At 36.1% G+C, this 25,608-nt stretch overlaps 1 long non-coding RNA gene across 2 annotated transcripts in view; it reads right to left on the bottom strand.

Moving 5' to 3' along the window:
* LOC142604294 (uncharacterized) overlaps window positions 1–25,608 on the bottom strand; it is a 234,523-nt gene that overhangs the window by 104,438 nt on the left and 104,477 nt on the right. Inside the window, exon 4 of one of the 2 annotated variants that reach the window (XR_012838169.1) lies at window positions 19,003–19,076. The exons of the other annotated variant lie outside the window; for it this stretch is intronic. This is a non-coding gene — a long non-coding RNA (uncharacterized LOC142604294). The remainder of the gene's footprint in view (window positions 1–19,002; window positions 19,077–25,608) is intronic. 2 annotated transcript variants of the gene reach the window in all.

The raw sequence follows: 25,608 nt of genomic DNA, 5'->3' as shown, positions 1-25,608 counted from the left end.
ACACCACTACCAAGAGTACTGCATTAGACTTTTCTATTCCATTTGGTTGGGAAAATCTTGTATTGCCATAGTCTGTAGACATCTTTTAAACAAGAGCATAGAACATGGCAGTGACTTTTGTAGCTACGGAATTAGTTTAATTCAGACTCTAAAATTAGTCTTACACAATCTCATCATCTCCAGATGCTCCTTTATACTCATAAATCCACTAAAATGTTTATATTGTCCCATGCAAAGGGGTGAATGCCTGCTGTGGATTGTTGCTTCAAGGCAGCAATAACTTACTATGTCTTTTCTGTAGCAAGTTGCAGTGTTTTTTTGAACTACAATCTATAGACATTTGCTCTTTCCATCACACCTCCCACATTTCCACAAGCCACAACATATTTATGCTTCAAGACATCTTCTGGAACAAATCAGTTTTAGTTTTGAATTAGAATACGGCATGACATGAGACAGATATAGCTGGGGTTTCTCCTAAGAATAAATTTGTGTGCTTTTAGAACAGAGACCAAGCAAACAGCTAGCTAGCATATACGCCTTATTTCCAAGCCAAGGAAATAGCTACCATATGTATTAAAAAGTCGGTATCAAACATAATTAGATTAGATATAACACAACTGGGCCCCCAAAGACCACCATCCAATCTTACTCATTCCATCTTTGGGACCAATTATCATGTTATTATACTAAGTAGTGCTGAGAATCCATCAAAGAAGAGGATCCTATTGTGTTGCCAGACAAAAAGGCAGTTCTTGCCTCAAACATCATCCTACTATTTTGTCAGTCATATTGAGCCTTGGTACATAAGATCTCTTCCCTGAGCTCATACACAAGGTTAGCTCTTTTCTCCCACCACCATAACCTCTTTTGTATTTCTGACTACTGAAGAAGGGAGACATATTCCAGTTTTTCCTCTGTGGGTAAATATCTTCCATGGATTTACTTTCTATTATTTTTTTTTTAAGAAGAGGTTAAAGAGGATAAGGAAAGAAAGAAAAAAAAAATAAGAAAAAGAAAAAATGAAGATTGTTGGTAATGCACCCCTCCAAACATTAAGCAAGCATTAACAACTGTTTCGTCCTTAGCACTAAATATAAAAATGAGATGGACAGCAAACAAATTCTATTTACCGTATTGCATACTACTGAGATGCTAGCAAGTCTAGGAAGGAATGTGACACAGCAGTTCAAGGTGACTAGAAATCAGGATTCTTGGTGTTTATTTCTGACCCTGTTCCTAGCTCAATGGGTAACCTTGGGTATATAACTTAACCTCCTCTGTCCCAGATTTCAGCTGATATAAATTCACAAGGCTCAAAAGGCATGTGAAAGGACCTGCCTAGTCAAGCCTTCGGTCCTCTACATCCCAGTTTCTCTAAAAGTGGGGCAGATAATATTCCTATTAATTTTTATGTAATTAATAATATATTAATATGAACACTATTAATTCTTGCTAAATGGTTTCAGATCCACCTTTGCAACAATGGTGGAAGAAAGAAAGCATTTCATCATAAATTAATGTAAACTGAACTACAATTTCTGATTGCCTGTAATGTTCATCTACAGTAGAAATACATATTAAACAAGTCTCTATTGAATGTCCAGAATAAATTTGTGGTTGGTTGAAGTGCTGGTTTTATGTAAATTGGAGAGACAGGGCATCAGATTCAGTTTTTCACTGCATGCTTCACAAAGATAGTCCTAAGCACTAATGTCTAGAGTTTTAAACTACCTGCTTCACTGCAAAGCTTAAATAACCAATCACTCTGCCAATGCATATGCCTTTAAGTCAGTGCTGTGTTGACTCTTTAAATATTTTCACTTTTTAATATAAACTTTTCAGACAAAAATCTCGCTTAGAGAACAAGGACCCTACACAACCAAAATGGAGGGAAGTTACCACTTTCTGTTTTCTCAGTCTCACCTGTTTAAGTACAGCTGACACAGCACAGATGCATGCATTACTCTTGTCTGGGGATAGCCTGTTTACCAACCTTTTAACGACTTACAGTTGAAATTGCCTCATTTAGGAATCATGATGGTATTGACTATTAATGTGAAGCAGAAGAGCCTACCAGCTACACCAGAAGGCTAAAAATCTGCGCCTTGGGTTCTATTCAAAGCTCTGGAGAGGAAAAAAGAGGCAGGTGGGATTTGCATACATTGATGATTTCAAAATCCTGCTCAGCAGACATTTCCATTGCTATGCACTTAGACACAACCAAAACTAAACCTGGCGATATGGGAGAAATTCTTCAGACCTTTGTGCATACCACACCAAAATAGCTGGGTGTCCAAACTATCACACCAGAAGGTTTGGAAATGAAAGCCTTTATTTGCATATTATAAATCCACCTATAGATTGCCTGCAGACAAAATGTAACATGCAACTGAAATAACACATGCAATACTATTATTGTATTCTTCATGCAAAACTGGCTGTCTGTTTTCTCCTTTCAAACCCAATACAAGATACAAAAGGAACATCTTTAGGATCCTTCATTCTTTGCCAGTCAAACAAAGAAGCAATAGATAATGAAGCTCAGTTATTGTCTGCTATTATTGCACATCTATGAAGGCCCAAGAGAAAAGACCATCAGCTACAGCCTCTTGACTATGCTAGGTAAAAAATCATAACATTACATGGTTTCGGTTTGGGGCCTGTGCTACGGCAGAGTAGATTTTACAAGAACACAAAGTAGAGGAAAGCTACATATTTGATCATCTTTTTCATCAAAACAACAACAAAATGTTATGTTAGAAAATGTACTCAAGTTTTGTCATACTATTTTTATGTTCTAAATTTTCATGACTGCCACTAACAGTCAAGTGAAAGTTCCATGAAATACAGTATCTCGCACAGATTAAATTAGGTAGGTCCTATTCAATACCTTTCGGTTATTCATACAAATGTTAACCTCTGCATAGAGACTACCTTTTTGGTAAATGCCTCTGTATTTCTAAAACCAGCTTTTATTCCACTCCCAGCTGTATTTTATTAGTTATTTTAGACAGCATTTGACTGTCACTGGAGAAGTTTCAAATTTAATCTAAGGCAACTTCTGCATCCCAGCTGAAAAAGTAGCAGCTATGAAAAGTAATTTTCAGTTAGTCACATCATCACAAGTTGGTTTGTATTTACACTATATGAAGTTAAATGACCATTCCAACATGAAACCCAGAAAACTGGAATTCACTTACAGAGAAGGCCTTGCAAAGCAGAAACCTTTTTCAAGTGGTGAGTATGGACTGTCACATCTGCTTAATACATATAGTTTCCAGTAGTATTAGAGAGCTGTATGCAAGTACTGATGGGGAACACACACTTATTACCTTAGTCCCATGGGTAATCAAGTGTCACGAACAATCAGACATAGGTTTTGTTTATTACTCTGTGTACATTTTTCTTGTAGAATCTTGGTAGGTAATGATCCCTACAACATCACAATATTTAAGGAGTAAATATTTGAGGAATGGGTTCAACAAACTTCAGTGCATGCCAAAGCTTTCTCAAACACTGTGTTCTCTAAAAAAAACCCAAACCAACAGAGTAAGAAGAGAGGATAGACAGCAAATTATGATCAGTTTGAATTCATCTGCACTCAACTTGATGCTGAAAATGATGGTACCTCCAGGTGCATGTGGTTTCTACCTATGCTTAGCATATTTAACAAACACTACTTCAAAACTGTGACAAGTCCGTGCAAAGAGCTGGATAGCAAGCTAGCTCATTTTCTTCAGTTAAATGCCGTTTTAAAAGCATGAAGCATCCATTCTCAACTGACTAAGCAGAACATAGTCAGGAGAGAGGACAAAGAAACAGAAAGAAACAAAACTGTTTTCTGGGCTTCAAACAGAAGAATATTAATGTTTTCATAGCTTTTAGGGGGAGTATTTGAGTCCCCATAGTTTGGACATGAAGAAGCTGAAATGGAGTAATATTTGATCTTTCATCATTTGGTGTGAAAAAAATAGAAAACTGCTAGCAAACGTCCCTACAGTGCTCATGGGTAAAAGAACCTGAATTGGGGTGGTGGAGTGGAATGAAAATGACAAACAAGAATTGTGGATACATTAATAATAATACCAAGGAAGTACAACAGAAGGTGGTGGAATAAAAAGAGGAAAAGAAAATGAAAAGGCCTTTTTTTTCCTCGCTCATCAATCCTGTAACGATGGGGCAGAACAAACAGAAACTTTGATTCTTCGATACTTCAATTGTTGGACAGAACTAATGATGGACATCTCACAGATTATTCGGCCCTAGAAAGAAACCAATCTCAGAAATCATGGAAAAGCTTTTCTAGTAAAAGGCACCTGCCAACTAATAACAGCAGTGGTGTCAATGGAGATTCATAAATTTCATTAAATTTTGGAATTTCTCTTAGTAATAAGACCTAGAGGGTGTGTCAGCACACAAATGCTTTTAGTATTCCTATAAGTGATTTGAAATATAGAAGAAAATGTATTTGAGTGCAAATTCTATCCCTCCATAGTTACACTTCACTAGCACAAATGCTATATGAAGCTTTACGTGTAAAAAGATTGTCTGCTGTGCCTTATAAGTTTTTAAAAATACCCAACTATTGAATGCAGAAAACTATAATAAATTACTTATCACAGGCTTAATGGTGACTCAAACATTAACAAAAATGGACAAAATTACAAACTGTTGATTTTTATTTTGAATCTATGTTAAGCTGAAATATGTTCCTTTAAATCAATCAGGTTTACCTCAGCTGTAATGTGGAATCGTGGGATATAAGAGAATCCAGCACTTTATAGAAATCACTCTACCTTTTAGAGTAATATGTCTGATACTCTGCTAGAGTGGATTTCCATGACAATAAGGCTATGAAATTTTACACCAGCTGGAGCTCAGCTCCTGTACATCTTTCTTCATGACAAGTGACATGCACTATTTTGGATTTTTGGATTCAGAGTTATGCAGAAACAGTAAAAATCAAACAAACAGTGAACAAATACATAGTGTAGGGCTTTTTCCTTTTAATGAAATATTTTCTTCTAATTAAGTTGTAATTTTGGAGGAAAATATCACAGGTGTATATATTTAAAAATTCATTATCTCACTACACAAAAAAACCAGCACATGCTAAATCATGTACTGTAATTTGGGGCATAAGAGAAAAGTGCCCAAAATATTTGCTTAGTATCAGAGGCAGAGAGTCTGTGATTCTAAATACTATATAAAAGGGAAGGAACCAAAAATAGTAACATACTGTTTAATGTTCACGTACAGAAAACAAAACACAGAAAAAAAAAGCTATGTTGCTTAGCCATGCCTTAATTAGTAAGCCATGCTTTTTTAAAAAATGTAATAAGAAAGCTATATTTTCAAAAGAAAGAGTTAAGCAACAAAGCTATTTATGCACTTTTCTCAGCACTCAATATAGGACTAAAGAGCCTGCAATTTTCAAGGTGATTTGCAATTTCCATTAATTTGTTGAAGGTTTTGTAGCTCAATAATGAGACACTTTCATCAGTTATTAGTGAATCAGAGCTGTTTGCAGCTTTAATTCAAACACAGTAAATACAAATGCAAATGTGCACATGATTTTCTATTATCATTTCTAGAGGGTGAAAGAAGGCAAATGATCTTCAGGAGAATGGGGATGTTTATCATTATTTGCCTAAAATTGGTTAACAGCCTCATACTGCTGGAAGTGAACTGAGAGTTGTTGATGAATGCCAATATTTGGGTTGTGAGGAACTGCAAGTGGTCATTTGGCACTGAGATGTTGGGTTTTGCTCACCAAAAACTAAAAATCTTAAGGTTTTGCCTACTTTAAAAGACACAATTGTTGGGCCGTCATAAATATATGGTTTTATTTATTCATCATCATCTTTATTTGAGGGAAAAATTATTGAAATTTAGGATCTGTATTAATTCTGGCCTCTTAAGATTCAGAGTCTTAAAATCCTTTCCCAGGTCTATAGTCTACACCTGTATTGTGCAGTTCTGGTAGAATGGATTAAAATGGAACATTAAAAGGGAAGATTTACCTGGATATTAAGGTTCCTGAAAATGCATGTGAACACTCAGAACAGTTCACAAGGTGACCAGAGAGGTTCCTAACGCCTGTTGAAGCTGATGTAAAAATCAATAAAAGTCAATGCCAACATGATTTGATGTCACTAAAATCCCATTATTTTAAAGCATCTTTGAGCATCTACCTCTACAAATCTGGTACAGAGAGCAATAAACTGAATTTGATTCAATCAGTTAGCAAGTATAGGATATTTCCTCCTTCCAAACCAAGCTGTTAATTAAAAACAAGACTAACGTTTAAATTAAAGATGGATAACACAGAGGTTTTACTCAATAGCCACTTGATGGCAGCGTCATGTACAAAAAGATTAGACTGTGAAGTTAAAACTTTTAAAAAAACCCCTCAGTAACATTAAAAAGCCAACCCAAATGACACCTTGATTACTGTAGAATATTACCCTCCTAATAGAACTCTTTTTAATGATATTTTGAAGGTCAGCAACTAAATCAATAAGTAAACCCATAACAATCATGAATTTTAAACTTCAAAAATGTTGCTATAAAGGTTATTCCTTTAAAATCAATATATGAAACATTTTTAATATCTGTTATGAATTTGATATTCATTCTGGCATGTAACCCTCCAATGATAACTCATGGTTAATTTCTCTGGGAAGAAACAAATGAAAAGAATTCCATGAGGATTTACTAAGAAAGAGTTCATGGGCACTGATTTAATAAAAATATATGACACTAGTGTTACCAGCACAATATCATTTCTGTAGCATATAACCATGAGAGTGGTTTATATTTCCTGCCAGCAGGATGATCCACATTCTTTGGTCATCAAACACAGCCAAATAAACTCAAGAGGGAAGGTACTTCATGGAAGGATACAGGTCAAGTTAAAAAGCTGCCTTTCTCTTACTCTCCTGCCTTACTCATCTGTTCGCACTCCAGCCTGGAGTGCAAATCCAGCCTAAGTGTTTCAGCTGAACAATGGAAAGGGCTAGATCCCTGTGCTGTAAGGGAACATCCAGTTGGCATCTGCCTTTGCTTCCCAGGATGTCCAAATATGATCAAACCCAACTTCAGACATTTTTACACTGGTTTGAGAAACAGATCGTCCCCAACATGTAATGACTGGTCAGCATATTAAGAGCATATGTCAATAACATACTGCAATAACACAACTGCAAAGACAGCTCTGTGAGGATCATATTCTACCCTTGATTCTCTACAAAACATTTGTTTGCAGTACCAAACATGTATCTAGTGAAAAAAAGGCAACTCTGTTATTCCAGTCTTTTAACAGCTAGGCAACTCCTTAAGACTAAAATCTTGATTTGTGACTGGAACTTCCATTGCCACTGATGATTACTTAACACACTGAATGAAACAGGAAGAAATCCTTCAAGTGGTAAAACAAACAAAATATCAGTGTTCATAAATATCTTTGTAAGTTATAGAAACACTAAATCCTGAGCTAATACAGAATTAATGCCCACAAAGTTTTATTTTTCAAAATTTGGGAGGCAAAGCTAACTTCATTCCAAGCATGACACCTTTAACATTAGTTTTTCACCCAAAGCAGATTTTTTGCAGTCAAGTTCTTAAACCTCTACAAATATGGTTTATAATGGAAGCCGAACAAGTCCACTATAATGCAGAATCACAAACAGAAGCAATGTTTTAGTTCCAAAACTAATGTTACATTTCTCATTACTTTCATGAGTCACAAAATTCATATGGAGCAGTCTCAATGGTTCAATTATACTTGAGTTTTAAAATTAGATAAATGTCTTAGGAATTTTCAGAAAAATTAAAAAAAATAAAGAAGTATTTCCTGCCCTTCCTCCACCAAAACCACTCTGCATTAAAAGAATCAACATCTAAAGAAAAAAAATAATTTAGTTCTCTGATGGTTTTATCAAACAGGATTCAACAGTACAAAGGTAACAGTACCAAACAGTTCTGGGACCATTCTTCCAACAGCATCTTGAAAAGATATTTTTCAGGTTTTATGTAAACCCTAATGTATTTAAGTGTGAATTTCTAAACTTTTATTGATGTTGTAGCTCACTCAAATTTATATTTAAGCCATAAACACTGTTTTATTTTATACCTAACAATAAAGAGTTTACTATAACTGGGACTGGGGGTTGAATAAGGAGGAAGGAACTGGGAAAAAAACCAAAACCAAAACAACTGTAAATTCAATTTCCAAATGTAACATTACTGTGTTCTTTCCTATACTGAGTACTCCATTATATTAGTCTTCATTCTGATATTTTTAAAAAATGACAGCAGATATGTAGTCTGAAAGAAAGTTATTTCAAGTAAACAAAAAAACCCAACCAAACAAAATGCTTTGGCTGCAACCTTAGTGATTCAGTCAACTGTATGAGATGTATGAACTACTGTTTTTCTGCTAGAGTCCATGAACCAGCTTCTTCTCAAGCTAGAAAGCAGCTGGCAGAGGAGTGGTTTGCTTATTTGTAGGGAGCATCTAGCTTGGTGTTCATTTTTATAGAACTCCTTTTTCATTGCTATAGGCCAAACTTCGTTAGTTCACTGTTTGGAAAATACACAACCGGCATTACCAGGACTGATGGATTCCCAACTAAGTCTTCTAAACAGGGGCTGAGAGTTTATTACTCATCACAAGAGGTACTCTTTCAGCATGGTGGCAGACACATTGAAGTTGTCCAGGAAAGCCGGGTAATGAAGAACACTGGAGGACCATCACTGTAGACCATAGTCAGGTAGGCTAGATAGCTGATTATAATCACTAGGTCGCAGAACAGGATCAAGACCAATAAACTCAAGTCATTTCAAATTTTAGTGGTGAAACTGGGAAACAGAAGTTTTGTTTGTTTGGCTCTTCAGTTGCCTTGTGCAATTTAATTTTATTCCCAGAGAATCACAGAGCTATAAAGCTGACCATTTTAGAATTAATAGCTCACAGAATTGTCAAGCATTGCAGTAAATGGCAGTTCAATGTTTGCAATGAGATTATGCATTTTGGTGGGGGCTGCGCAATAGGTGACTTCAAAAGTATTTCAAAGCAGAGATTGTAGGTTCTTGCTGCACAGGAGTAGCATTCTTCTTAACGGAAGGGAGTTATGCAGAATAGAATGCACTGGCGGAGCAAAAAAGGTGCCATGATATATACAGCAACAAGGTTGGAAATGTAAGCAAGGTACAGTGATTCAAGGTGACGATATGCTTGAATGGTGAAGAAGCTTATGAATGAGGAGCCTGAGAGTTAAGGCGTCAAGTTTTATGAAAATTTATTTCCTAAAAATGATGAAATTTCATGGCTCCATCTCAGCCAGACCCAATACAAAGGTCTGAAAAAAAATCTTATTTTAACCAACTAGTTACTCTTAATCAGAGTTTTTTGCATTTGGGGGTTATGGTTTTGGTTGGTGATTTTGGGTTGGTTTGGTTTTTTTTCATTTAAATTGACATTAAAATTACCTTAAAAATATTTGTTGGTAGAATAAGGATAAGATGCTTGCAAATGCTATTTTAGCTTTGAAGCTTTATGTTGCCCTTCTCTTGGCCAACTAAGCACTTAATATTTCATACTTAAGCAAATTGTTTAGATTTCCGGATGTAATCAGTTTCTCTCTTTTCTAGGCAGAATTGATGAGCAATAACTACAAATCTTAGATGTCCTTTAGATATTTCATCTTAACGTTGTTTCTATTTACTTGTTTCTTTTCCTTACCTGTTCTTTAAAGAATGTTCTTGCTTCAATCAATGTGAATCCCTTAATAATTAGGTGGCAGATTTTTTATATAAAAATAAATAAAAGCAAACTGCACATGCAATTTCATGAGAATATATAAAAATCTTTCCCTATTTTGCTATCAATTATCTACTTATTAACACATACATACAATACTGGGAAAATACTTCTATCATTACTGGAACAGAACAGACAAAACCAGAAAATATAACAAAACAAAATTCATGATTTTGTAAATTTCAGGTCAACTACATCTTTAACAGCTACATGGAAGAGTATATAAGATTAGCCAGACTACTTGAGCCAACTTATTTTTCTTTTAAAAATTGATGTAATTCCCAGATTTCCCTTCTTTCTAACCTGAGCCAAAGAAACACAAGTATCAAATTGCATCAAATAAATCATAATATATGCTTAATAGACAAATATGCTTGTTGTTTTTCTTGTACGTGTTAATGACCTCTCCAGACTTAGCTTTTCACTCAGAAGCTGCTGCTCTTGTTACAGACTCTCCTTTTGCAGTGTATTTCACCATTTATATCTTCATAAGCACTGTGAAGAACATCTTGTAGTATGGTTGGTATCGGTGATACTTGGTTTCAAATTTGGTAACATTCTCTCAGTTTCTTTGTGCTGTGTGATAAAACGTGCTTGGGGAGTAAAGTTGCTACTCGTGAACAACAAAATATTTTACAGAATAGAGATCTTTTAATATAAATGTGAAACTTGTGTCTTTTGTGCTCTGTGTCTATCTACAAACTGATTTCTTGTACCAAAGATCATAACTCACAAGAATTTGTAAATTAAGTGGTCATCTTTAAGGAGGAAAAAAAGTACTTCCCAGGGGATAAAAATTATACCAGATTATTTTCTCTGTCTCTCTCTTTTTTGTTTGTTTTTTTTTTTTTTTTTTTTTTTTACCCACCTCTGCTTCTTATGACTATATGTAAACCTATCCTTCAGAAAACCCTTTAGGGGGTTGGAACTAGATGATCTCTAAGGTCCCTTCCAACCCACACCATTCTATGATTCTATGATTCTATGAAATAATGTTATACTATACTAAGGGTACTGACTGATACCATTGCTTAAGTTATATGGAAACATACAGTGGAGACACACTACTTCTTCAATGAGAACAGCAGGATTTGGCCTACAGTAACACAACATAAAGGAAGTGTTTTCTATAATATAGGACTTTTTATTGTTGTTTTGAAATACTTAGAGGTCAGGACTTACTAACAGGCTTTCTAAACCTTTTAATTTAAACTCTGATTTAGCAAGATACTTCAGTACATACTTTATAGTATTTGAGTAGTCCAATTAAGAATTGATCAGAAGCAATCTGAAAAATATTTGAACAATATATTAAAACATCCCACTAAACCTGGAAACTAATGCTGTTACTGTATTTACTTTAGTTCATGTTTTTAGGTTCCTATACTTGCTATTCTGTTACTATGTATAAGCAACATTAGAAAAAGCTTTTACAAAATGTGGGATATTTTTACAGAGAAATAGAAAAATAGAACTTTTGCATCAAATTTAAGCATAAAAACACAAATGGAAATAAAAGAGTTAAATCTGAAACAGTCTACAATAAGCAGGAGTCAAAATGTGCCTTTAAGTGCCTGTTCCATTTGTTGGGCTTACTTATTTCTAAAGCATGTAGCTATGTTCTGTAATGTTTTAACTATTCTTTAAGTTAAAGAGAAATATACATCCAACTACTTTTCAATGTGTTAAATTAGTTTAAAAAGTAAATTATCTTGGAAGAAAACCCTTCCATGACAAGACTAATTACCATAATGACTTAATGTCAGTTTCTTAAATCATGGGAAGAGTTTGGGGTTTTTATTCAGTTACTGTTTGATGCTGTCTAGTACACACAAAATCCCATGTTACACAATAGTCTCGTGTGTCCTTAATTATAATGGGTTTGATATTATATATTTAAAAACTGAAATCAATCCTAACCAGTTTCATACCAAGCAACTATGTATGTTTTCACTTTATAAATAAGCAGACTGTTAAATTCAAGGTGTCAGTAACATAATTTTAGCACACTTTTTCATATCAATTCATGAAGTTGTTAACATTCAAAGAAATATTGGACCAGCCAAATGTTGGCAGCAGGCTAATGGTTATCACAACTAAGATGATGTTAACTTAAGAATGACATCAACATTTCTGCTTCCAAAACTGATGATACTAATCAAATCGTGGAAATTACACAGGCACCTGGGATGGATGGGAAAGTTTAGGCATGACAACCACAAAGTATGTGTTTCAGCAGTGACAAATTAAAGCTTTCAAGCAGCTGTGATATTTGTAAGTTGGAAAAGCTGATAAAAATCACAAGAGGTGAAACGGATATTTCCTTCACAACATACAATTGGGCTAAGGATAGAGAGACAGAAACAAGATTTTGGCCTGAAAGCAGGGGGAACCTACCGGAGGGAAAAAAAATGCTGTCCACCAGAAAAAAAGAAAACAAAACCCCACTTTGTTCTTATAGAGAAGGGGCTGGGTGGCGTGAAACATTCTTCTTTCTAGAATGGTAACATGTGAGGTCTGAAAGGGCCTGAATAATTTTCCTTTTTTCAAAAAGAAAAGAATCCCTGTAGGACCAGCCAAGAAGAATAGGTAGTTCAGCAGTCATTTAACCCCCAAGAGCACTTATTGCAGGTGCATCTCAGAAAATGGTTGAGATTTGCTTCTGGGAGACCCACTGGTGGCCGCTGGGTTCTGATGTGTAAGTAGAACTATACATTCAGCAACTCGAAGGTAAAACTGTTGTGGGAAGTTTCAAAAGTAGAGCAAAAGGCAAGGTAGAATACTGAGATTAGAGCTGGTATAAAGAGAATTCATACCTATGGAGACCTCCAGGACCAAAATTGGAACCACATAAAGTTCTGGTTTGTCATGTCTTTTTCCGTGTTGGAAAAAGCAAAGGGAAAGTATGCTTCGCAATGGAAAGTGCAGTCCATAAAAGCCAATTTAGGACATGTAATTTTCCAACAGTATTTTTACAAAAGACAGACTCGCCAACTAAGGATCAATCCAAATATGTGCATATGCAAAAAAAATAATTTAACACAAACAGTACTACATGACACTCTACCGCACCATCATGGGGCAGACATCTACGTACAATGAAAGACAATTAATGACTGTGATGGCTAATCAGGAAGCATGCTAGGAGGAATTATATAAGCAAGCAAATCTCTTGTAATTGAGGTTGAAGGATGTTGGAAATGAAGGGCAAGCTTTTTTTGTTTTTAATGGATAAAAAAAGAGCAGCTCCCCAAAATACAGAGCAAGGTACTAAATACAAGGAATGAATGTAAACCAAATGATGCCCTCAAAGACTGCACCTAGTAGTGCCCTTCAGTCACTTCTGGGCGTTCAGTCCATGGGACCAGAACAGAACCAGTCTGAAGCAACCTCCCTGCTCCCCCAGATCCCTACGGTGGGGAAGTGGGATCGTCAGCACCAACTGTTTCACTCTGCGGTTCAGGTCCTATTGCTCTTCACTACTTGCTAACGTAGACATAGCCAAACTGTATTTATTTGGAGACTGAAGCAGGGTTACATATGGAGAATTTCACCTTTGACAAGTACTAACTTCATTTACATTAACACCTGTCTAGACTGTTTTCCTAAGTATAAACATAAAAATCTCCTTAGTGTATTTGGGCCCTTCTTACTTAATTAACCATATGTGACGTAAAGTGATACAACCCAGTTAAAGGTATGTCATTGTTGATAGGATCAATTACAGTCAGACATAAGTATTCATTGCTTATACCATCTGTGCTGTACTCCTAAGTGCAGAACCTTGTCAATGAAAGTATACACAGATTAACTGTATTCACTTTCATTAAAAAACACCAATCTGTTTTTTTCAGCTCTAGGCACTTTCTGTTAAAAAGTTGCAATAATATAATGCACATTCACCTTCTCCTTCCAGCAGACTGTGGCTACTGCTATAGCGTTTGAAGGTTTTAAAACAATATTAGACACTATTCTGCATCTTAAGTTATTTTATTCTTAACTAGTGGCAACTGTACAACAGTCTTCTATTAATATACCAGCCTGGGAAATCATTGTGGTCACGGTAAGGAAGTAGATCTTGCCCACTCTGTTACATGCTCACCAACATTTTCTAAGGCTTCTGTTTCTCACTGCTGTTCTTCAATATTACAGGATCAGATCATAGCACATTTGAGGAGAAAAACACCCAAACAACAATAATTCAAGCCTTGGAAACCTTCAGTTGCCTTGTAGGTATGCCTACAAATACATGTATATATATAATGCAAATACTACAACCAATTTCATACCTTTGATGTTAGCTGCAATGAGAAATTACAGTTAAATTAAACTAATACTCCTAAAGTTAATTAACAATTTCATGGATGAGTTTTATACATAAGATGCTATGTGTTCAGATCTATACGGCTTGGAATGGGTCTTATTTTCATTCCTCTCATTATTATGTGATATTTATTTAAAACATTAAAATAATAATAATTTAAATAATATTATAGGATAGGCAACATAGTAACTGTATGAGTTAGGAACAGGTTTTAAAGGAATAGTTTGGAGCATGGGAAAAAGCTATACAACTACATAAGTTTAGAGATCAAAATTCTAAAAGCAGGTTGAATTACAATTTACATTTTTTCCTCAGAATTGGGGGAACAAACTGATGGAATGAAATAGGCTTCTAATCAGGCTTCCTCCAGTGATGACATCTTCAAGGAATATTAGGAACCAGTGTTCCATCATAAATTGATTACAGTTAAAACTGTAATCAATCCAGGTCACTTGAGAAAGCAGGCTGGGCATCTAAGCACATTTCTTTCTCATAGAAGATTTGAAGGCCACACTTAAGGACTATCATGAGTAAAAAGCCAGAAAAAATAAATAAGATGCACTTTTATTGCTATTGTTTGCATACTGTTTTTATATTTCTGTGTTTAATTTGGAAGGGATTTAGAGGCACACCCATGTGGGAAGACACTGGTCAGTTTAAAACAGAAAAAAAAACCCAACCAAAAAACCAGCTTTTGGCTGATGAGGATTTTTCCCTGTGTTTATTTTAAAGGAAATCTACAGGCTTGGTCTCCAGTTGTTTTACATATCAAAGATACTAACCAATGCTGATGAAGATACTGACCAACAGTTTTATAAAATGATCTAGGAGAAGTAAAATTATGGAGAAGAGCTTAAATATGTTAATTACAAAATAGGAAAAGTTAAAACAATGACATTGATATTTATAATTACCATGCTCATTTCTGTAGTGTTCAAAAAGCTGAAAGTAAATCACACTTCAGGGTGTTGTAAAATACATATAAATAAGGAAACATTTATTTGAAATCTAAAGCAAGCTGCCTAGACTATTTTAATGATTGTATATAATACAACTGCAAATAAAATCCTGTTTACAGCACCTTTTAAATATAAAATTAAAATATACGACAAAAGAAAATTTTGCCACAACATAAAAAGTCCCTCCTTCATGCACCCAATGGCACACGTAAGAAGTATTTGACTGAAGCTCTGACTATGAAGGGATGTACCGGCATTCTTCAGAATACAAAACAAAACATTTAGAGTAATAAGCAGAAAAAAAGATCTGAATTCACTTACAAATAACTATAAAATTTTAATGTAGTTTTCAGTAACTTTTTATCTGTCATATTTACAAAACAAAACCTCACAAATCTCTACAGAAGGGCCTGAAATGCTCTTTTGCTTTTGATCTCTTTATTCATAATCTCAAAATCTTACCTACTTCTCACTGGTAACAAAAAATATTTTTAACTAGTTCTATTGGCGCATAGACAATCTGACTTGCACATTAATTTCTGACAGATACACCTTTGAAGAAGCAGCATTGTTTGAATCTCACCTGGAGGACAAGGTTTAAGTAAACTCAGCAGAGAGTTTTTGCTGTAATACCACCGAACAACAGTTAAATGATTATGTGAAGCTGTCAGAGTTGGCAGGTTCAAAATCCCAGTATAGAACCAAACAGCTAGTTTGATTTTTGAAGCCAAAGAAGTTATGTAACAAGAAATTTGTGCTGGGGAAACATTCTCTGTACCCTTTCATGCCTTCAGTGAGTATTTTTCAAAAGGCAAGCAGTGGTGTATTTGTCTTGAGAAGATGTTTTCTTACATTAGATAGGCCAAATGCACACATCTGAAAGCAAAAGACTGTATCTTCTGCACAGTGCAAACATACAGATATATAGATGCTGCACGGTAAAGTATGTATACTTGCCACAGTCCCTGTGCTGTACAGTTTCAGAAACGTACATTTTAATTAAAAATATGCATTTGATTTAATTGCACCTGGTTTTGGCTCTGCATTAAAGTGTTTGGATGAAGGTTTGTAGTTCAGATATCTGGTTGAAACACTGCATACCAGAGATGGTTATATAGGCTTTGGGCTGGAGAATGAAGATAAAATTTTGAGTTAGATAAAGGCCTCAGAAGTTAATAGTGTCTGCTGCACAGCAAGTCTCATCACACTACCTCAATCCTTCCTTCTTGCCTCCTGAAAGACAGACTAACTGGAATGTAGTACAGCATCAGTACAACTGTAGTAGTTCTGCTGTGTTGCTCTAGGAAACAAACTGTATGTACAATGAAAACTAGAATTCTGCAATTCCTTTTCAGATGGTTACAGTGTGTTATGTCACTAATCCTTACAATTCACATATACTACAGAAGACATTTTAATAATCATTATGTATAAGTTAATGTTTCAAATGTAACAGATTTCATAATTATCACTGTTATCCATAATGATCACACTTCAGGAAAAATGCCCTAGAAAACTTAAAATATTAAGGCATCATTAATGTAAAGGGCCCCATGCTGAATTTAAAGTGGATTCAGATGTTCATCTAACAGTTTAACAATATGTTTTGCACAGACAATAAAGGTGTGGCAAAGTTTTTCTTTATTCTCCAAATCAAAAAAGCTGTCTACATTATACAACTTTTTATTGGAATGTCAGGTAGTTCCACCTTTTTCATCATGAATAACATTACACTGTCTTGAAAAAAAAAATAAAAAATTGAGGTGGACAACGTTAAGAACGTGAAAATAGTAAAGTCTGCTTTTAGAAAAATTATTCTATCGGAATTTTTTTCTGTATTCATGTCTAGACATATTCTTGAATTAATTCTTTAAGCAAAAATTTCTACTGTATACATTAGTGAAATCCATCTAGAAAACAATTGCCAAATCAATTGGCTACAATGGCACACCAATTACAACACTTTGAAACTACAGAAAGTTCATATGATGAACACAACAAAAATTCAGAAAGAGTTCCTAATAGTTAGGGTACTAGCCTTGACATGGCAGATGTAGATTGAATCCCTCATTCCAGCCCAGATCACTTTATCAACTGGACCAGATCCACAAAAAATAGCAAGGTACCAAAACCTTTTCTGATAGAAGTTGGGCACTTTTGAAGATCTCTCTCTGCCTATTCTGTACATGGATAAAATGGGACTAGTAATTCTGTACTGTAGATTAGTGTAAACAGGGGGAAAAAATCCACAAATAGCTTAAGTAATGCCAAATAGGCAACCCCCAGTCTGCTCTGAAAGTCTGGAAGATGGAGCACACAGCAAACTGCTGGAGTGCTTTAAGAGGCCTTTAAAAACATTTGTATCGAGAGTTGATGGTTAGTCTCTTTTATTTCCCTCATACAATGAATTTCTGCCTCAGGTCTATCTTTTCCCTCAGGAATGGTCTTGGCAGTCACCAGCGCTCTGTGTGATTTCTAGCTGCGTCCCATCAATAATATACCAACGATTTAAATAAAATAAAAAGGCTCTTTCTTTGTTCCCAATCTCATGCAGTTATGTAGTTTCTACATTTCAATTTCTACTCCTGGTTATCCAGGCTAATGATGTTCAGTTCTAAACAGCAGTTTTGCCATGATTGTCATTATTGCTGTTTCAAGTTTTCACTGTTTGATTTGAGTGAAGTATCCCATTTGCTATTTTAGTTCTGCCTCTTCAGCACTCTTCCTACCTATGCTTTTTAAACACCGTATCCTCAAAGCTTTAATACACTCAGCTTCAGATGACCATCTTGTACTCAACAAAGAGTTCAAAGACGAGATATGTTTCCAAAGCCCCTCTGGACAACGTTTGCCATCTACATATACAAAAAAAGTTGAGGAGACAAAGGATGGGGAACAGATGAAAACTAAAACTGGAACTATACAATATTCATTAAATGTAGTGATCCAGAATACATATGCCACTCAGTCAGTCTCTGTATTTATGTCTTTAATGCCCACATGCAGAACATCCAGGAGTCCTTTCCTCTCTCTTACTGCAGGTGACTGCAGTTGGCTGACTCCTGCAATAACCAATGCCAGGAGCGGTCTCTAGGGTGCAAGTGACCCCACCAAATTGTATATCACATCACAGCACAGTGACACAACAAATTAAAAAAAAGGGTTTAGGTACAATTGACATCTTATACAGACTCGTTTAAGTTATTTCTAAGGTACTACACTGAAAATCTCTTTAAACGTAAGGAACACAGAAACATCAGTGGAGCAGCTGAGACTCTCGTTTGCTTTGCTACAGTGGAATATCAGACTTGTTTGGATGCTGAGAATGAATCAGATAGCCAAGCAATAACAAGGAACGAAGTAATCTTCCTATTCTTGCCAGGACTGGATATTTTGCCATCATTATTGGGCACGGGGAGGGGGGGAGAGGAAAAAAAGTAAGCCCAATTGTTTATATATAGTTTATATATGTTTAATACAGACGAACAAGATTCAAAGTTTAGTGCTGTTCTATCGGCCTCAGCTTCAAAGTTTTCAAATACAGTTAAATGAAACCAAATGCAGTTAAATGAATACTAACTGATTTCTTATAAAACACTGAATTCTTGTGCTTTTTGTGGTTATCTGGTATGCACTTCCAATAACTGAAGCCAGCAGAACTCAGATCTGGAAAATTAGTTTTGCTGAAAATAGACAAGCAACTCTTCTCTAACATTTACACTAACATCGCCAGGAAAAAAAAAAACAAAAAAAAACCCAACAAACTAGCAATCTTTTGTACTTCATTTGAAAGGGTTGAATAAATGTCAGTACTAGGTAATTTTCCTATTCTGACCATGACTGGCTATCTACATGAAAACACAAAATGACTTGGAAATCAGATTGCCACTTACCTGCTCTGTTCTTCCTTCAAACTGCCACCGAGCGCTCACCCACATCTCACTGTCTGCACCATTCCACAACAGCTCTGAATGAAGATGATTGCAAAGCAAAATGGAAAAATACCATAGGGTTTAAAAACAATTTCATGTCTTTTGTCATTAGCAATTATTCAGAATTTCTTTTGTAATAGCAGCTACTCTTCAAGGAGTCAGTATTGCTCAAATGGTCTTGTCTAGTCTTCCTAACATTAAGGAAGGGATATTTTTTTAGTCAGTGTAAATACTTCTTAGCTTATACAACAAGTATTGATGAATCCATTTTTATTAGATGTCTCTCAAACTCCACCTGGCTTCCAAGCAGATCAATCAAAAATGAACTAGATGTCACTCACATCAGTGGAAAAGCAAACATACACAACACTTCATCTCTGTAGAGTATACATGGAGACAGCCAGCTTACAACTAACACACTCATGCCATCCCCCATTTTATTTAATCTTTTAGTAGTATTCCTTTTATCCAAATTAAACTCATACTACCTTTCCGTTATCTCTCTATGAACATCTGGCCATCAGCTCAGGCTGGGTATGGCTAAAACAAAATTTTGCGACTTTGTCTCAAAAAAGTCCCTTCCATAAAATGCTTTTCAGTCTTTCTAAAACCTTTAACATCTGGCATTCACTGATAGGACCCATGAATTTCCTTCTATGTCTTCATAGGCAGGATAGTTTTTCTTTATGTCATCACCCATATGCATGGCCTTTCCCACCTACATCCTCAATCAAATGCCTCTCCCATGTTCCCAAAATATCACTTCTCTATTATGTCAAAGCATTCTTTTCTGGCTTTGACAAACCTATATGCTCAACTTCATGTTTTTTGCTGCAAAGATAATATTCCTAGCCCAAGATTTCACGCTGTCCTTCTTTTTAGCTCCCTGGTGACCCCCTAGGGCAGTGTCTCACTGATGTGGATCTCCAGAGTGGTCTATGCTGACAATCTGTATTAGTACACTTTGGAACAAACATTACTGTGTTACTTTCCATGCTTCCCATCGTGCTAGGGAGCGACAACTGTAAAAGCGCCTTTAACTGTGTGATGTTTTGGTCTGCTATCACTTTCGCAGTCTCCCACCACAACCTCTCTCACAAAATGGCTGTTTTTTCTTCAAAATTTTTATTTACCATAACTACAAAAAATGTGAGAACAGCTGTGCCAACTGGATGCTCAGACGGCTTATAATGCTTACAAAACGTCTCAATTTTTCACCTAATGTCCATCTCTGTTAATGGTTCCTCATTTTTCTTCATGACCGACTTTGTGTGTCAGTCTCCATTTTGGTTTTGCGAAGTTAGAATGCCATGTCAATAATAATTACATAGAAAATTCTTGAATAAAACAATTATATCAATGACTTTGAAAACACCACTTCTTTAAAAATAAATTAATAGCACCTTTCGCTATGCTATTCTATGGACATCCATTGCACTACAACTCTGCTGAGCTGAATTAAGCCACAAAATTTTAAAGGTGATTCAGAAATCAAAATACTAAACCTTTCAGTAAGAAACACAACTTTCCTTGAAGACTTGAAAGCTCTAAAAATACATCAATCAAACAAACTTGTTTTCTCCCAAATTTTCATCTGACATCATATTCAACCATCATTGCTCTAAAAAGATTCTCAAAATGAAGCCTGCTTAGTGAAGTTGATCAAAACCACTGACTCCAAAGGATCTTGGAACAATATTTATGTACACAGAACATTTAGAAAGTGTATCCAAGTTTGAGTGCAAATATAGTACCCAGGAGAAGAAAAATTGTTGTGCACTGAAACATTAAATGTATTTTAAAAAAATAAAAATATATTACATGTTAATTTCCAGATATGCAAATGCATATATTTATAGGCATATAAGTCATGTGACGCTTAACTTTGTAACCTCAAAGTAGCTTCAAAATACTAAGTTTCGTTATTTGGTATGTACACATGTTAATATATATTTAATATATACATATATTTTACTGTGAAAGCACGTTAAAAATAAAAAACGATCCTGAACAGTAAGTCTTGGCTTATGTTCTCATTACAAAACAGTCTTTATATGACAATACATAATTTATAACCTGAACAGACATCACTCAATGCTCAGAAAAGACAACTGTCATTGTCTAAGTAAGTAGCTTTTCAGCACATATTTTGGTCACATTACTCAATGTTTTATCCCCTTTAGTGGAGGTACTTTTCAGATCACCTAAAACTTAACATGACATTATTAATTTCTGAAAGGTTGTTTCCTTGGCAAATACTCTCCTATCCAAGCACTCCACAAATCTTCATCACTTTAGCTAAAAGAACACAATACATACATGAGGCCATTGTGTGGAAAAGTGCCTTTAGTATTGTTTCAGTTTAACAGGCAGAAAATTATCAAGGTCAGTTTATTTTGGGTACCCAGACCAAACTTTTTACAGACTGATGTTTTTCAGAGTACCTATTTTTGTACATTCAAAACACATTTCCCTTGTTCTCTTTTGCTGGAGTCATGAGAGTTCCCACGTGCTGCACTGGAAGCCACAAGTATCTCTCCTAAGTACTCTGTAAATAAGGAATAAATGGCAGGGGTCCATCTGAGCAGAAGTATGTATATACATGACCTGAGTGGTGTGGCAGGCACAGGAAGAGGACCTAGCTCTGCAGGGCACCAGTCACCTGTTCTAAACACAGATTAATTTCTTCCTGGGGAATAAGTACAGGGCTGATTCAAACAAGGGAGATGTGCTGCCATGCCGTGGGGATCTCAGATGTGAAGCGGTAGCGGTGCTGAGGGATCCAGACCCTCCCTCCGCCCCCAGTGCCCTCCTGAGCAGATGTACATGCAGCTGTGAATCCAACATGTCAGACACACTCCAAACAAGGTGTTGAACTCCCTTTGATTTTTTTGAAACTCCATTCCAGAGAACTACTGCATTTGCTCCAATATGGGGGCAGAAGATTTAAAAACTCCTTAACAAAACAACACAAAACATTAGGGAAAGTAAAGCTTGCATATTTTAAATGTTCATCAAGGCAATCCTCACTCTGAACACCACTAAGCAATTAAGTAATCTGAAAGGAAGTAAGAGTCCATAAAAATGAGAGTATAGGCCCTGCTGTAATATAACCTGCTTAAAAGATGTTACAAGCAATCCTGTATCTTCTGTTCAGCAATTTTAAAGCGGTACATAAATGAAATACTGATATGAAGCATAAAGACCATTCTAGATTAAGATACAAAACTAAAAATCAGGCAAAATTAAAGCCAATCCTTAATCAATAATAGATATTTAAAACATAGGGATCTTATTATTATGCTGCATTACTATAGACACTCAGTTACCTCTTCACTGTAGCATCATCAGTTCTCTGTTGTCCAAGGTAACAGGAGCCTGGATTCCCCAGAAACTGGGGGGATTGGGAGGCTGGAGAGGGAGAGGAGGGAACGGGAATGGTGGAGAGGTGATACAGATCGTTTTAGAGAGAATGCCAAGACTGAGATGTAGCTCCACACAGCTGGCTGTGACGCAGCAAAGCTCTGCATCCATCACTGTGCAGTGCTGCTCTGAGCCTTTGCTTCCTGGAGGGCCAGGCACCATACAGTTCAAACAGACTCTGCCAGCGTGGGTTCAGTGCTGCGCTCAAGTTATTGAGTACTCTTGTGCTGTTTGGGGAGTGCAGAGAAAAGGCATTGCAGTCAAGTCTGATCTCTTGGAGTTTATCAGCTCTAGCCCAGTGCTGCCTCTCAGTGCTTGCATGCTTGCTACACCGGACCCAATAAGACCTTTTGGAAATGGAGCAGGAGGAAGTGATAGTGACTGCAAATAGATTCACTGTGGGTTTGGGACAGTTGACATTGAGTCCAAACTGATAATACCTGTTGGACTTGCCTCCGCATACATTGTCTGTGTTCCTCATCCAGGAGAAGTGATGTAGGAACGTTCAAGCTAGGCCTGCATGGAGCCTGTTAGGTTCATACATGGCTTGCTACTTAGAGCTCTATGCAGCATGAAAGTAGCTAAACTGTTTGTGGACTTAAGCTGGTTTTATAATCAATACAAACACATTAATACAGCACTGAGATTTGAGGTATAAAAACATGGACCCCAGCTGGCTCTGCATTTGTGGCATGATTAATCCAAAAACTGAATGACAACAAAATACTGAATGATAACTGTAGCTCAGTTGTCTATCATCTTGGCTACTCACTGCGAAAGATATTTGTATTGTAGCTGATCAAATTATGTTACGCAAAAATTAAGCGCTACATAGCTCATTGGCGTTTCTTTGCTTATTATCAGTCGAGACTAAATTCAAATATATGAGGGGTCAGCTTTCTTGCCTACCAGTTGTGCATCCCTCTTTAAATGGAAGGACAATACACCAGGAAAAGGAATATCAACATGGTGGCATGTTATTGAAACTGATTTTTCCCAAATGCAATCTAACCACACCTGTAACAAACATGAGTCAACTTACAAAGTACTCCTTGACTTTAGCAACCAACACTTCTGAATAACTTCAGTTTTGAAGTTCCCTCAGTATACAGGAATAAGAACAGCATGAAGTTCATAAAAGTTTGTTTTACTGGAGGTATTTCTTCAGCAGCAGCCAAAATTGCTTAGTGTCCTAGACTAAATTACTTTTCTACCCCAGAGAGAGGGTGTTCCCTAAACCAGAGATGACGGCACAAGAATTTCAGAAAGTATTGTTTCCATTTTACTGATCTTCAGATTGCTAACTCACAGGATTTTCAGATACGGTACTGGCAGTCTGAAAGTTATAAAATATTTAAATTATTTTGCTTTGAAAAGCAAATAAAGCACCATTAAAAATATTTAGTATTCTATTAGAGGTAGAGTGTCTGTCATAGTTGGTTCATTTCCTCTTTCCCTAAGGGGGAAATTAAGTGTAAAATATAATGTTTTGATAAGGTTTCTTTTATTTTATCGTTTTAATAAATGCATACACACACTTCTATGTTTGCGTCAGACAAAGCCATGTAAAAGAATTGTGCCTTGCACTTGAAGTTCCATAGGAAGTGGCTCCCACCACCCCACCCCATCCTTAGAAAGGCTGAGGAGACAAGCTTTATAAAGGTGATAAAAATTTCCAATGTGCATAAACTGAGCTCATTATAGCGATTTTCTACCTCAGAATTAAGGCATTTTTCTTCAAGATAAGAAGTAGGATCTTGTACTGCAATCTCTATTCTTTGGGAACATCCTGTCTTTAGAAGCATAGATTTCATATCATGGGATCAGAATAAACGAGCATGGAAGTCATCTAATCCGATCCCCTGCTCAAAGCAGGTCTAAAAGCAGGTTCCTCAGCTGCTTGTCTAGTCAAGTCCTGAACACGTCCAAGGATGGAGATTCAAATATCAAATGCAAATATTACATCTAGCAGATTATTCCTGGAGAGGCACATCCACATCCTCATAGGTTTTCAAAGCTAGCTGAGATCACTATGATGCTCTGTTTTGACTTCCTGCATAATGAAGTCAAAGACCTGGACTCACTCAGTTCTGTATCAACTTCTCATTGAGGAAGGACATGTCTATAATCAATATTGATTTAAAGAGTTGAAATTTGAGAGACTTCAATGCCTTCCACACTCTAATGTATAATTCATATCATATAACATCAAACTCTATCCCATCTTAACAGACAGTCTAGAAGATGGTCATTTTTGGTTCAGAAGATACATCCTTCTAACCTTGTCTTGCATTATGTCATATTTCACTACAAAAGCTCCTCTTACAGTTCTGTTATCCTAAGCACAGAAAGCTATTACCTTCTAGCTATCAAACTGCTTATTAATCCCAGGGGATTACAAATAAATATATGAAGTTATACGGAGGGCAGGGGGAAGAGGGGGGAAGACACACAGACAGACAAAAAGAAAAAGATATTCCAGAAAGCTTGCGTCTCACTGCCACCAGGATTTCAAAAAAAAGGTTAATTGCTGGTCATTTTATCAGCAGTGGTGAAAAGAAAAAGCAGCCAGTTTTGTAATCAAGAGCTAATCAACTTAGGTACTTCTGTCATACAGCAGAAAGTAAACTTTACGTTGGGAGTTGAAGGCTCGAAGAGGGTACCAGGGATTATTTTCCTTCTGAAAGCTGTTCCACTTTTCTGTCTTGTGCAAACGAGACTGAGTCAGAGAGCACTCTTTGCACTGTGTAGCTCAAGCTGTGGGCTTGAGTTTGAAGCACTTCCTTAATATGTGGTCATGTACCACCCAGCACTCTAACTCTTACTGTTAAACCTTTCCAGTAAGAGTCTTACTGTGAGAAAAGTGTCTGTCTCCTTGAAAAACAATTAGGCAATTACATTGCAAAGTCATGAAAAAGTGCTTCCTCTAAAACCTATGAAGAAATCAGACACCTGCATGTGCAATGTAGTCTTAAAAGCAGAATGACAGGATTACAAGGTCAATGGTTTTCCTTTTGAAAGATGTTATCTGGGCAGGATTCCGACTCCTAGAGAGTTCAGAAAAAGAAGAAAGACAAAATACAAACAAAAAACTACAACAGGCAGCAAAAACCAACCAAGTGAAAAAGAATTTTAAACAAAATA

This window comes from Balearica regulorum, chromosome 1 (genome assembly GCF_011004875.1).
Source record: "Balearica regulorum gibbericeps isolate bBalReg1 chromosome 1, bBalReg1.pri, whole genome shotgun sequence".
Taxonomy (NCBI): domain Eukaryota; kingdom Metazoa; phylum Chordata; class Aves; order Gruiformes; family Gruidae; genus Balearica; species Balearica regulorum.
This window is presented reverse-complemented; position numbering and strand designations above follow the sequence as displayed.